Consider the following 14,374-nt stretch of genomic DNA (forward strand, 5'->3'; position numbering starts at 1 on the left):
TGTGAACGTGCCCTCCTGTAAAAAGGAGTCGTGCAAGCGAATCTGACGCATCTAGTAGCAAAGTCGTACTTTTGACCCTAGTCGGCGCTACTGAATAAACAAGAGACGCTCACAAGGCTTAAATCGCAGACAGATAACTGTCAGCGGGCTTGTAAAGTGCCATGTCACAACAACATATCTCTTCTTTACATGGATGTTTATATGCTCAGGAAAGCAATATGACAGTTTTTTACATATATGAAAGTTAGAACTTAAATGCGCAAAGATATTGGCATATTATTTTGTAAACAAAAATGAAAAAAAAATGTATTAAAATGGGATCAGGTTTATAGAAAGGCATGACCGAAATTTGTTCTCGATTTTCTATATTATGTACGCATATATATACGAAACGTAAAGCTGCATATTGGGTAGCTGAAATTAGTTGGAAAGAGGGAAGGGAAAGGAAGAAACTTGCTCTTGCGGATTGGCATCTACTTTCGGGGGTTTGCTGCCTTGCTTCCCACCATATCCATAATTCGTTCAGAAGATAGAGACTTTTGGAAGGGTAACTAAAATATGCTAAATATATGTGTCCGCGTGCGTGCGTGCGCGCGTGTGTGTGTCTATGTTTATAACGATTTTTTTTTCTAAAAAATTATTAACTCCTTAATTAAAAATTATGACGTTATGACATTTTCTGTCATAATTTCCGAAAATATTATTGCACAAAAGGGATTTTTTCACCTGTTTAAAGTTCAAAACATAAGGGTTTTGAAGGGAAGAAAATTATTTTTTTAACGATTTTTGAAAAAGGAGGAATAATTAAATTAATAATAAATTGTTTTTCCCGGTTATTTTTCCGTTTTACTTAAGTGAAATTTGGTTTAATATATACAGGATACCCATTCTAGTCATGGACAGACAGCTAATTTGTAAACCTATAATAATAGATATACATCGGCTAACAAAATGGTTTAAATGAAGTAAGCACTTTCATTATACGTAACTGGAATCAATAAAAGCTCTGATGAATTAGGAATTTTAAATTTTTGCTAAGGTCCTCTGATATTCTTAGATTCTCTTAGATTATGTCTTTTAGATTCTCTGCTAAAAACTGACTGATTTAAGAAAATTTGAATATTATTATTCTATAAAATCGGGGGATTTTAGATCACTTCATGGACTGTCTCAAAGAAGATACGCTAATCATTGTCCAAGATTTCTCACGATTCTTTGTCTTAAGATCCTGAAAATGTTGATTGTAATTTTGAAAACTTCGAAAACTGGTCAGATTACACATTAGTACACAGAATAACAATGACAGAATAAATATTTATCTTAAAATTAATTCATTAAACTTTTTTTAATTTCTTATATCTGAAATACAGAAATTGAACTTTATATAACGCATGTAATTTGGGCGGTCTTCTCTAAAAGAGTATTGATTAGACATGATAAATTACTTCTCAGTTTAACAATTTATATTTACTTTTAAGTAATGAAAATAGGGGCCGTGGTGGCCTGGTGGTAAGGTCTCGGCTTCGGAAACGGAGTGTTTCAGGTTCGAGACCCGATTCCACCGAAGAACCGTCGTGTAAGGGGGTCTCTTGCACGTTAAATCGGTCCTGACCAAACTTCCTCCCGCTGGTGTGGTGTAGTGTGGAGAGGGGGATGCCAGTTCAGGTGTCGTCCTCGTCATCTGACCGTGGTTCAAAATGACGAGGTCCGTCCCAAAATAGCCCAAGTGTTGCTTCAAACGGGACGTTAATATAACTAAACCAAACCAAGTAATGAAAATAAAACAATTCTTCTTTCATTAAAAATAATGAATATTAATAAAAATAATCGAATAATAATAATTAGGTTTTGTATAGAAAAAAATAAAATATGGTTTGAAGTTGGATGATCAATGCTGTTGCACTTTTTTTTTTTTTTAAACTCATGTTCGTTAACCTTGACCTTGATTGATGTAAAATATTAATGTTACTATTTTAGGCCTAATAAATTATTTTGAAATGGCCAGTCGAGAATCCTCAAAGAGAGTCAAAAATTTTAAAGCACAAATTAAGTTCCAAAAGTTTAGCCATTACTTTTTAATCACAAATGGTATTGTCTAAAATGGTATCTAGCATTTCTTCTGAATCTTATGGCATTTCATTTTTTCAGCTTTACATTTTTATTTGGATGATATCCAATAACAGATAAAACTCAGAAATCTCTTGCAGTTTCAATGTAATAATAATAAAAAGAAAGACGGCGCTTATTTGAGGTCTTTTATAGAGTTTCTATTTTATGAGTTCTCATAAAATGAACTTCCTTGCTTTTTTATCACAGTTTATCGCCAAAAGTAATATTCGAAAGAACTTCCAGTTCGATCGAAATATCAGAGAATGATTTCTACTTTAAAAAAAATCAATGTATGCAATCATATTTCTGATTTTCGTCATTTAATGTAGATATCTACTTCTTTGTAAAAACGTTATATTTTGTAAAAAAGTTCGATTTATTTGGTGTAGCCAGTCACAGCTAAAAAACAGCAGTGGCGGATTTCTGACCATTCCGGCTAGGCAGCTACCTAGCAGCGATAGACTCAAAAATCTCACAGGCAATTCAATTAAAAATATATTTATTAGAGTTGTAGCCAAACTATGTGCTTTTAAAAGACATACATATTCTAATGATGATGAATTACTAGGATGATAATATGATTCTTCTAGTATAATTGAACAGGTGCCTATCCGTTTCATTGAAATATAATATTTTACAATATTTGCATCATAAATATTTTTCAATATTTATAAATACCGAATTTCTGCTTAAGAAGTAATTTGTATGAACATGGGTACTCTGTACACATGTGTCATCTGTATCTATACTAATAATGAAAATGAATGAATGTATATATTGTTACGAAAAATTTTTCTACTACAAATACCGTCAATTAATCTTAATGACGCAGCGCATTTAATCTCTAATAGTTCATTAGTTCAGCAGCTTTCTTGCTGTCTCATCCTCTAATTTCTCTTATTTGTCAGCGACTCCGACTCCTCTCACACACACACAACTTTTGACGATCCACACAACTTCTTCCGATACACACGATTTCTTCTTCAGATTCAGATTGCCTGTCTTTTATAGTTCCGGGAGGCGGGGCTGGAATCTTCAGACCAATCAGGGCGTACCTGGCTGTATCTCGGGTCTTAGTGGATGGATCGTGAAAGTTCTCGAACTTTCCAGTAGTATCCATTTAGTCGCCAAACTCGCCAAATTCGTCGCCAAGTCGCCAAATGGTCGCCAAGCTCACAGGTCATTGACGCACAGGACAGATCTTACAAAGGGTCTTTCTTACGGTGATACTAGCCGTGATGGGAAGCAAATTACAAGTTTGTAACAATATATATATATATATATATATATATATATATATATATATATATACGCTGGAAGGTGTGTATGTGCACTTTTGAGTAATCTGATTAAATTTTTAATTAATAAAAAAATTATACTGAATTTTGGCCTCTTTCCATGATAATTTCCGAAAACATTATTGTATAAAAATAAATTTTACACAGTTCACAAAATTTTGTAATTGTCTTTTTAAAATACTAATTCCACATTCTCGCACATTTTATCTGAGTTTTGGCAGTTATTTTCTTTTTTTGATTAATTTCAACAATATATTGTATTGCTGCCTAGGAAGTCAAACCTTTTTTATAGTTTCATGAAATATTGAATCACATTGATTTTCTTCTACTGTTGAAAGTTCAAGAAGAATTATTTTATTTAACACCTACATAGTTTACAAGACGAGTAAAGAATATATATAAGACAAAATAATTTGATTGTAATTATGGAAAATTTGACGAAATCATGGACATGAAATTACATCTAAACGATTAAATTGAAGTTCAGCATTACAAATATTCCTGTCAATCCAGCTAATTGCCAAAGGCGGCCAGTAACAAATAAATAAATGTTTAAAAATAAATAAAAAAATTACTAAAATAAGAAATTAATTTGAAGCCATGTTTATTTGCTTATTAAGTAAAAATGCATTGAAGTGTAATAGTAAATTGATTAGTGTATTAAAATAGGGGCCCTCATATTAAGCATTGCTTAGAGTCATAAAATGCGTAAATCCACTACTAGAATAAGTAACTAAGTAATATTGTGTCCTCAGTAAAATCCTACTTCTTTCAATTGTTAGTAACAGATATTGAATACTAAAAATTACAGAAAACCAACCTTTTATAGTCAGGGATTTTGGTGGAAAAGTGCTTTTCATCCTATGAAGTTAATTTCTGGCATCTGCAGCTCAAATCATACTCAAAATTAAGTTAGCTTCTTTAAAGCATGTGACTACGTTCGAGATGATTTTTTTAAAAAAACACACTTTAAAATAATTAAAATTTTGATTTTTTGCATAGAAAAAGATTTAAAAGCATGTATGAAATCAAAGACGACAGTTGAGTGATAGAAGTTTTTTTAAAAATTATGGAAACAAAGTTTTTTTAAAAAGGTATAAAGCAAAAAGTTTCTACTTTAGACGGTTATAAAATGACTTCCTAAAAATGTTGGTTAGCTTAGGAAATATATTTTCTAGTTCCCGAACTAAAAAATAATTTGCATTTCTACTTATTGTTTAAATATTGGAGTTCGACTGATAAAAAACAGGTAGGGTTTAATTTTTTACTCATTGTGAAGTGTTTAAACAACTATAAAAGTTTCTAAATGTATAGTTTACTTATTCTTTAGTTGAGGAACTGCTGAGCATATTGAAAAATTATTATGCGGAATTTAGCATTTTTACTGCATCTGTCGTGTCATCCTTGGCAAGTTATTTGGTGATAAATCCCTGGCATGCGTTAATAGTATCGAATTTGTGCTTTAAGTGCGTTTTTTTCAACAGATTGGAAAACAGATTTGACACGAAAGTTCACTTACCGTTAAAAAATCCCAACCAAAATGATATATTTAAGTCATTTGGTTGTGAAATTATCTTGTTTACATGTTTCTGAAAGTACAGACCGACAGACGGTCAATTCGTTGTTCGATTTGGCTCAAAATTTGATAAGTGTCTACAGTAGAGATGTTAAAATCCGATAAATGTCTACAGCAGAGATGTTAAAATCTGATAAATGTCTACAGCAGAGATGTTAAAATCTGTGTATCGAATCTACATCTCTTTGATTTATAGTTATTGTGTTAACTAATATTCGAACCTGGACAGACCAACTTCCTCTGAACAGATTTTACTCAACATTTGACCGAAATCCATAAATGTGGTTTAAAGAGTATATACCAAATTTCTAGCTCAGAGTATTCTGAGTATTCTGAGCTCGTCTAGCTCAAAGCGTTTTTGATTCATCTTTCTTATTGACAAATGGACATTTTACAAAAAAATGTGTTTTTCGAACTTCGGGAGATCTAAAATGTGGAGATTCGTCAAAATCTCGAGTTCGAATTTTTTGATGATTACTGTACTTTTTGTATTCTGATTATGATTATTGAGTGATTATGAGACTGACGTGTTGACTACTGAGCTATTGAGACTCATAAATATTCCAGTTTAAATCTTCTATTAAGAACATTTTCTCAAAGCTCTTGTCTTTAGTTCTCTCCTAATGTAAAAAGTTATCGTACATTAATGTATTTTACGCATTTTTAATGTTTCACAATCTAATATCTAAAATACAATATAATGTTTTTTTTTCTATATTTTTCTTGTACCAATATGTGTTTTATCTTGAGGGTTATTTGTTGTGTAAGTGTCCAATGCCATCAAGCGACGTTCGTTTCTTTGTGCTGGGTGTGGTTGCTCTTCGGTGACCAAATCAAGTTTCCTGCATGGCTTCTAGCTAGATCTGGGTATCGCGTGCATTATACTACGTATAAGAGAAAGTAAAAAGGTATGATGTGAAATGCCGTCTTTCCTTTGGCATGAAATGGTGGATGATCTTGCTGTCAACCTTATCATGCATTCCACTGACATACAGAATTAATGCTTGAAACAATCTAGAATTTATCTCCAGATCATTATGATTCAACTATACTTAGAAAATAAAATTTACATATTTTAACTATAAATTAATTATTGATATTAGAATGAAACTGATGTAAAAGAAAACTGGGAAAAATTGTGACGTTCTATTGCATAAAACCAAAAATAACGAATCACACAATGAAAATTACAGTTAATTTATTTAATCCAAAAAATTAAAAAAAAAAAATATTTAAATTGCCAACATTATTCTACAGAATAATTCCTTCAACTACATAATGAAAACTATTTTTACCAAATTACTAATAGATGTAAAATTTACTATATACCAACTGACAATAAGGGCCTTTTTGTGTCTCAAGCTAGAAAATGTGACTGATGCTTCCAAAGAATAGACCAAAAAGATTACTTTGAATTTTTAAATGGTTACGTTTAGCTGGTTATTCACACGATCCATCTTTTACAGCGAGTTTTAGGTCCTTTAATGAATATTCTTTGTTAGAACAAGAACTGCTTTTGAATAACGTCGGAAGGCAGGTGAAATGTGTTCTGACCAGCTGTTACCTCTCATAATATGAGTGATGCAACACGTCAGTATTCTTTAACGTTGACTTTTTAAATTTTACAAAAGGAAATGAAATGATTGGCTGATCGTCGTCTACGGTTGTTTACGTCATTTTGTTATTATTACGAAATGAAGCTGATTTGCGGGTAGAACAAAGAAATGAATTCTTATAACTTATCTTCAATAATAAAAATTTACATAATTTATAATATAATATTTATTTTTTTGATATAAATGAATTAAACAAACATACAAATAATCAAAGAGTTGATTTTGCCGATTTTTTAATTTCATTTTTCATGACTGAAAGTGGTAGATTTCTGATCAGACAGTTTCTTAAAGTCATTGAAACAAATAAATTGATTATCAAGACAAAATCAGAGTCTCTGTGAAATAAATTAATTTAAAATAAAATTCAAATTCTTTCAATTAAAAAAATATTAGAATAATATTAACAATATTTTAAATGTTTAGTTAATTGAGCTATAGAAAAAAGAGTTATTTTAAGGATCATGATTTTATCTTTTGTAGACTTGAAATCTGCTCAGATGACTAGGACGATTCAGATCAAACTTTCATAACCGATGATGTCAAATTTAACGTGAAATAGGCCCTTATACATGACGGATCTCTTGTAGAAACAGGTTTTGAACTTTACGTCCTTCGGCTTCGAGACCTTAACACTATGTCTCCGCGGCTTTTGTCAAATGTAACTGGGCAATGTATATTACAGTATTTATAAACATTGAGCAATTGTTTAAATAATTTGCATCCTGCATCAAAAGTAAACAAAGATATGAATTATTCAGTAAGCTTTTGAAGTAAAAGGAATCAACCTAAGATAAATCCTTAACAAATAATGGATGTATAGAAACGTGAGATTAAATTGATTAGTTTATTAACTCTTTTGATCCTACTTTTGTATGATTAAAATTTTAAATTATATGTGAAAATGGAGTTTAATACATAACAGATGTAAAAGTAATATTTATTTTCCCTATCGGGATGTACCTCATTTGGACCCAATGTGTTAAAAATAGACCTCATAAATTGTCCGACAAAGTCCAAATATTCTAACATATATTTAATTTTTTCTACTTTATTTTTTCACAACTAAAAATATGCTATCTAGTTTATTCTCTTTGGCTTTTCAATTCAATAGATATCGCTGAGATCATTCAATTTACTTCTTTTGATGACGAGGCACTTTGACCAAGCGTTGTAGGCGTATTCAGTTTTAATTTAAACTCGGAAAAGTTGAATTTAGTTTAATATTATGGTTTGCAATGATAGATGTAATTTTCCTCATTAAATTTTTTGGAGTATTGACTTTGTTATGTTTTTTCTTTTATATTTTATTAATATTTTTTGATTTTATGATTTAATGGTCTTATTGTAGTTTGATTCGATTCAATTTTGCTGTAGTTTTGCTTAGATTTGTGTTTCGATATATTATTTTACGTATTATTAATGTGTAATTTGCTGTCTTTGATTTATTGTTGTTAATTGTTATCTTCAAAACCTCAATTTCTTGTGATTTTTGGGTTACGAGGGGTCAATACTTGGACGAAAGTCAGACCCCTCACAGAAAAAAATCACTGGTCTTAATTCCTGCTTGAGGGTGACCCTTGTAAAAATCTTCAGGCTGGATTCATCATTTATTTCTTTTTATTCCATTTTATTCATTATTGCATTTAGACTTAATATTTGTTTCTAAATTTGTGAAGTTCATTGGTGTTTTAGATGTAGCAACATTAGCGCGCTCTAAATACAATGTATCTTTTATTAGTTTTGACTCAAGAAATATTTACTTTTATCTTATTTTCATAAAGATTGCTTTTTTTGGTTGATAATATAATCAGGAACTAATTTGATCTGACACATAAAAAAATATGAACATTTTCCAGAATATAAAAATTGCCGAGTGGAAATTAAATCGAGAAGATTTAAAACTCTAGAATGTCTCTTCTTCAACTAAAAAATTATTATCCCACGCACTGCTGGTTCTAAGACGCTATTCATAATGATTAATGAAATACTATATAGCAATGAATAAAAAAAAACGATTCAAATCTGAAGAAAAGATCTTAATTTAGAAACTTCTCTTATATATTTTAATTAAATCGATGCACTAGACTGTGTATAATTTAATATTAAAATTATTCATTTATGAATTCAACCATCTTATATTGATTTATAATTGAATTGCCAAGGTAAAAGCCAGACAATCAACTCAAATATAAATTTAGAACTCCATATATAGAACACATTTATAGAAGGTATTAAGGGATAATAAAATGAGGTAGAATTTTAAGTGAATGTAAAAAAAACAAAGGGGAATTTTGATGTAGTTTTATGAATTTTAGAAATATGAACGTTTTCTAGCTTGTAAATATTGCCGAGTGGAAATTAAATCGAAAAGATTTCAAACTCTGGGCTGTATTTTCTTGAATTGAAAAATTATTATTTAGCTTTGGTGGTTATAAGAACCATTGGTAATGATTAATGAAATTCTGTACAGTAATGAATTTAAAAAACGTATCAAATCTCAAGAAATTATCTTAATTTAGAGACTTCTATTAAACATTTTAATTAAATAGTTGCACTAAATTGTTGATAATTTAACATTAAATATTTGTGAATTCAGACACCTTATATTGAATTATAATTAAATAAACCATGGCAAAAGCGATACAAACAACTCAAACATAAATTTAGAATTCTGTATATAGGACACAGTTACATAAATCTGCATGCTATAATCTCCACCAATCACTTCTCAAAGATTTTTTTTCTTTAAAAAATAATTTAACGAGCTTTAATTGATTAGTTATTTTATGGTTCAGTAATGTATCTGATGAAGTGTTATTGCTAAAGGCTATCTCTTACTCAAAAAAGTATCATAATTCTTTATACAATTTCATCACTTTTTAGAATCTCCTAGCCTTAGATTTTTTAGAGTATAATTTTGTCATTAAATTTTTTATTCTTGTAGTAGAGTTCGAAATCTTTATAGGATTTACCTGGAGATATCACTTAGGTTGATTTAAGATGTTGTCAGGCGAGAAAAATGACGCAGAACTTCAAGTAAACATAAAAAACAGGGGAAATTTTAGTGTAGTTTTACGAAATATAATGTGTACTTGCGGCTAGCCTTTATGATTATTAATGGATTTTCTTAAGAATGTTATTTTTTTCTAATCTTTCTATGAATATTATAAAAGGTCGAAATTTATTTAAATTTGTAAATTTGTATTTGTTAGTAAGTTGGATGTTACTTTCGTATATAAACACAAAATAGTTAAAAAACTAATTGGTTTTTAACAATTTTCTAAAAAAAAAATAGTTCTAATGCTAGAAATACTAAAATTTGTTATTATTAATAATTATTTCTGAGTTATTTAAATTTCACTTGCATGAGTGTACTATTATGATTTTTTTTTAAAATTTACCTATTGTAGTGTGCTATTTATTATGTTATTATTTCTAAAGTAATTAACAATTTTTTTAGTGAACAAATATTTTTTATATATATTTAAAAACAAGGACAAAAATATCTACTTATAATAATAATAATAAAAAAAGCAGGAGTGTTAAGTGTATAACTAGGCTATAATGATCTTTATAGTACGAAATTGGGCTCAGATATGCGTTGGCGAACAATAATGCACTCATAGCAATTTTTTTTGGGGGGGGGGGATTTTAATTAAATTAAAAGCAAGTAAAAATTTTTCTATTATATACCTTGTGGAGATATTACAAAGCAACCATCGTTTTGTCTTCATTATAATATAAAAAAATTATTATCTTTTCAATTACGTCGTTTAAATTTTTTCCTCTAATTTTATTTAGTTTGCAAAAACCTTTTAAAATATATTTTAAAATAATACATTTAATTGTTGCCACTTCTGTTGTAAAATCCAGGATATTTACAAATATTTCATCCCATATTTTCTTCCATTGCTGATATGATGAAAACGATTATTTTTCCACATGGAATAAGTTTCTAGATTAAAAATCACTTTTAATAAAATTTTGTGGTAGTAACAGTTAAAGTTTAATTTCAAAAGTAAGCAATGGTGTAAAAATTCGCAAATTTCTAAATACTTTTGCTTGTTCCTGTAATGAAATTGGGTTTATAAGAGATATTATCATTCTTTTAGCTCGAAACTTGTTTTTTTATTGTACAGAACAAAAAAATTTGTCGATTGAGTAAAATTTATATGGAATAATCCTTTGAGATATTATGGAAATTACAAAATGTATTCTGTAGCGCACATAAAATTTATATGCCCCGCGTTTTTATTTTCTACCTATATATTTTTTATGAGCATACTTCGAATCATCAAGACGGGCATTAGATAAATTGAATTATAAAATTTTGAGTTATTTGATATTTTTTGGTAAGAAAACAGAAAATTAGAGTGGAGAATAGCATACTGAATGGAATGATGCAAAGTTTTTGGCGCCATCTGTCGCCAAAGAAAAATGCATTAAAATTGGCCTAAGACATTTTCGTAGTTTGCTAATAAAAATTATCATCGATTATATACGAATAATTATAAATCTGAAACCACAATGTATAATACATGAGCCTTTATCTGCTAATATGAAATATCGTATGAAAATATTTGAAACATTATATATTTTCTGATTGCTAATATAAATTATTATATGATAACATATGGAATATTATGTATCAGTATGTATTATTATTTGATAATTTATGAATTATTATATGATATGTGAACTATTATAAGCCAATATGAATTGTAATATGATAATGTATGCGCTAATATGAATCAGCATAAATTATTATATGATAACATATGGAATATTATGTATCAGTATGTATTATTATTTGATAATTTATGAATTATTATATGATATGTGAACTATTATAAGAAAATATGAATTGTAATATGATAATGTATGCGCTAATATGAATCAGCATAAATTATTATATGATAACATATGGAATATTATGTATCAGTATGTATTATTATTTGATAATATATGAATTATTATATGATATGCGAACTATTATAAGCCAATATGAATTGTAATATGATAATGTATGTGCTAATATGAAGCAGTATAAATTATTATATGATAACATATATATATGGAATATTATGTATCAGTATGTATTATTATTTGATAATATATGAATTATTATATGATATGTGAACTATTATAAGCCAATATAACTATTATAAGCCTAATATGAATCAGTATAAATCATTATATGATAATATATGAATTATTAAGTGCTAATGTGGAATGAGATAAATACGTTCCCTGGTTATTAAATACTAATAGCCTCCGGTGACTAGTTAGTTCGCTAAAATTATTGACTTTTTAAGGCTGCCAAATAATTGATGGAATGACTTTTTTTAACAAGCAAATATTTCACCTTGTTATTTGAAACATGAATTAAATTGAATTCAGCTTACTGAGTATTAAAAGGTGTATAATTTTAAAAAATAAAAGCGGAAATGGAATTCCTAATATGGAGTTAAAACCACTCGATTGAATGTGTTGCTAGGTGAGTTTAAACTTCATCAACGACACCTAAAAACATCTTTACATTTAATATATATAATTGAATTAAAATATTATAATTCAGAAAGAAATTTTATGCATATAAAATCAATATAATTAAAAATATAATTGTTTAAAGATTTAAGATAATGCATTATAAAGATTATTTTTGAAAGATGGATATCAATTTCAGATGCAATCCATAACTATTACCCATTTGGCGATGATTAAGTCTCTTTTTGTGATATATAAAACTTTCTGTTTGAAGCATATTTCTTGATTTCTTTTATATCTTCTTTTCTCTGATTGAATGTACCTTTTTTGGATAACATGGCGGATCTCTCCAGAACATTTCTAGTAATATTTTGCAGCTTCATTAAGTAGCTACGGTATGCGTTGAATCAATGAAGCTGTCTGGGATACGCATGATATTTTTAGGGGGGGGGGGTCGTCATCACAGCTGTTTTTTGTGCTTACATTTCGCATCCGTCTTTGTGATCTGTTTTTTGCACACGCACGCACACACGCGCACAGCCAGCACGCATTTATCTTTATTGATAGTAAAGATGAGAACCGTGGTATTTGGATATGTCAATGGTTGGCTGCTCCTACGATCCTGCACTTGAAAGGAAAAAACTCAAACTCATAATTTTAAAATACATAAATTTAAAGCAAAAAAAAAAAAAAAATGCTCGGCATTCTTATTGTACCGATTTTGCCAATTTTTATTTCATAGGTTTATGATTTTTAAGCAGCGTTCGCACGAGGACAACTACTGCGGACAATTGAAGATCATGCCTACTTCAAGAAGATCATATGACCCAATGGGACAGTGGCAGATGGTTTTCTCATCGGGTTAACTATTTGCCATTGACCCATTGGGATCACATGATGTCCAAAGGTAGGCGTGGCCTTCTATAGAGCGCAGTAGTTGGCCTCGTGTGAACGCTGCTTTAGGAATGTCCTCAATGGTCATCTGTTCCCTTTACAGCTTCCACTTTGGCGAATAAACCGAAACTTTATTCGCCAATTTATTTCAATATATTCTAAGCACAGAAAATCCGTCTGAATGCTGAATTTTTAGTTTGCGAATACAATTTTAATTAATTATTTCTCCTGTTGTAAGAAAATATTTTTCATCCAAGTTGGCAGATTGAATGAATACTATTAATACTATAGTCGAATAGTATAATAGAATGTCGAATAGTATAAATGAATAGTCGGATAGAATGCGGAATTATTATTTATATTAAATAATAATTCCGCAAGGCGATGAATGAAAACACGAAATATGAAAAAAATGGTATTAATTTAAATACTTTTAGTATGTATCTTAATTTTATTAGCTATTTAGATAACTGAATTAATTAATGATCATTCATTTGTAAATGCAAATGTTCAACACATATTCTATTATTAACCAATTATTAATAATCAAATTAACTAATATATTATTAAAAGCCAGACAAAATCATATCTAATTTAAAAATTTGCACATATTCATCAGTTTTATAAATGCTGGAGGTAACAAAATTTGCTGATTGCACATCTTCAAAAACTTTTCCCAGAAAAAGCTGTTATTCCTTTCAAGAGCATTCATTAATTAGTCTGTTATGACTAATTAATGCATCTAATGAAGGGTGATTGCTGTAGTCTACCTCTCCTTCACGCTCATTACTTCAGAGAAATTTTGCAATCCATCGCACAATTTCAACACTTCTTGGACGTCTGGCATCTTTTTTATTGTTCTTCTCTAACAATGTAATTTTTCATCCCTAAAATGAGTTGCATATGAAACCTGAATAAAATGCGACTGGAGACATAACTCTGAGATTTTTAGAATGCCGAAAGAAAAAAAAAGTAGAAAATAAATGAAATGGATATAAAACGGAAAAGTTTCTTTTGTTGCTTTTATTTGTGAATGTTGCATTCTTTTTCTTTTATTGTATCAAAAATTCGCGTTTTTCTTTTTTTATAATATATAGGCAATTATTATTATAACAAAAATATACTAGAATGCAAAAATTATTAGTTATTTTAGTTATTATTAGTTAGTTTTTAGAGAAATATTTGCATTATTATTGCTATAATGAAGTTTTATTAACTCATATTTTTTTATTAGTTTAATATTAATTTCAAAGTGAACGAAAAATTTAATTTTATATTTTTAATGAAATTTAGTTGCTGAACTGTTTGTTAATTTTTTATAAAGCAAATCATTTAAGGCGATACAATATCATCTAAGCAATTTTTTAAGCTTTTAATATTTTGAATAATACTTT

This window comes from Argiope bruennichi, chromosome 4 (assembly GCF_947563725.1).
Source record: "Argiope bruennichi chromosome 4, qqArgBrue1.1, whole genome shotgun sequence".
Lineage (NCBI taxonomy): Eukaryota > Metazoa > Arthropoda > Arachnida > Araneae > Araneidae > Argiope > Argiope bruennichi.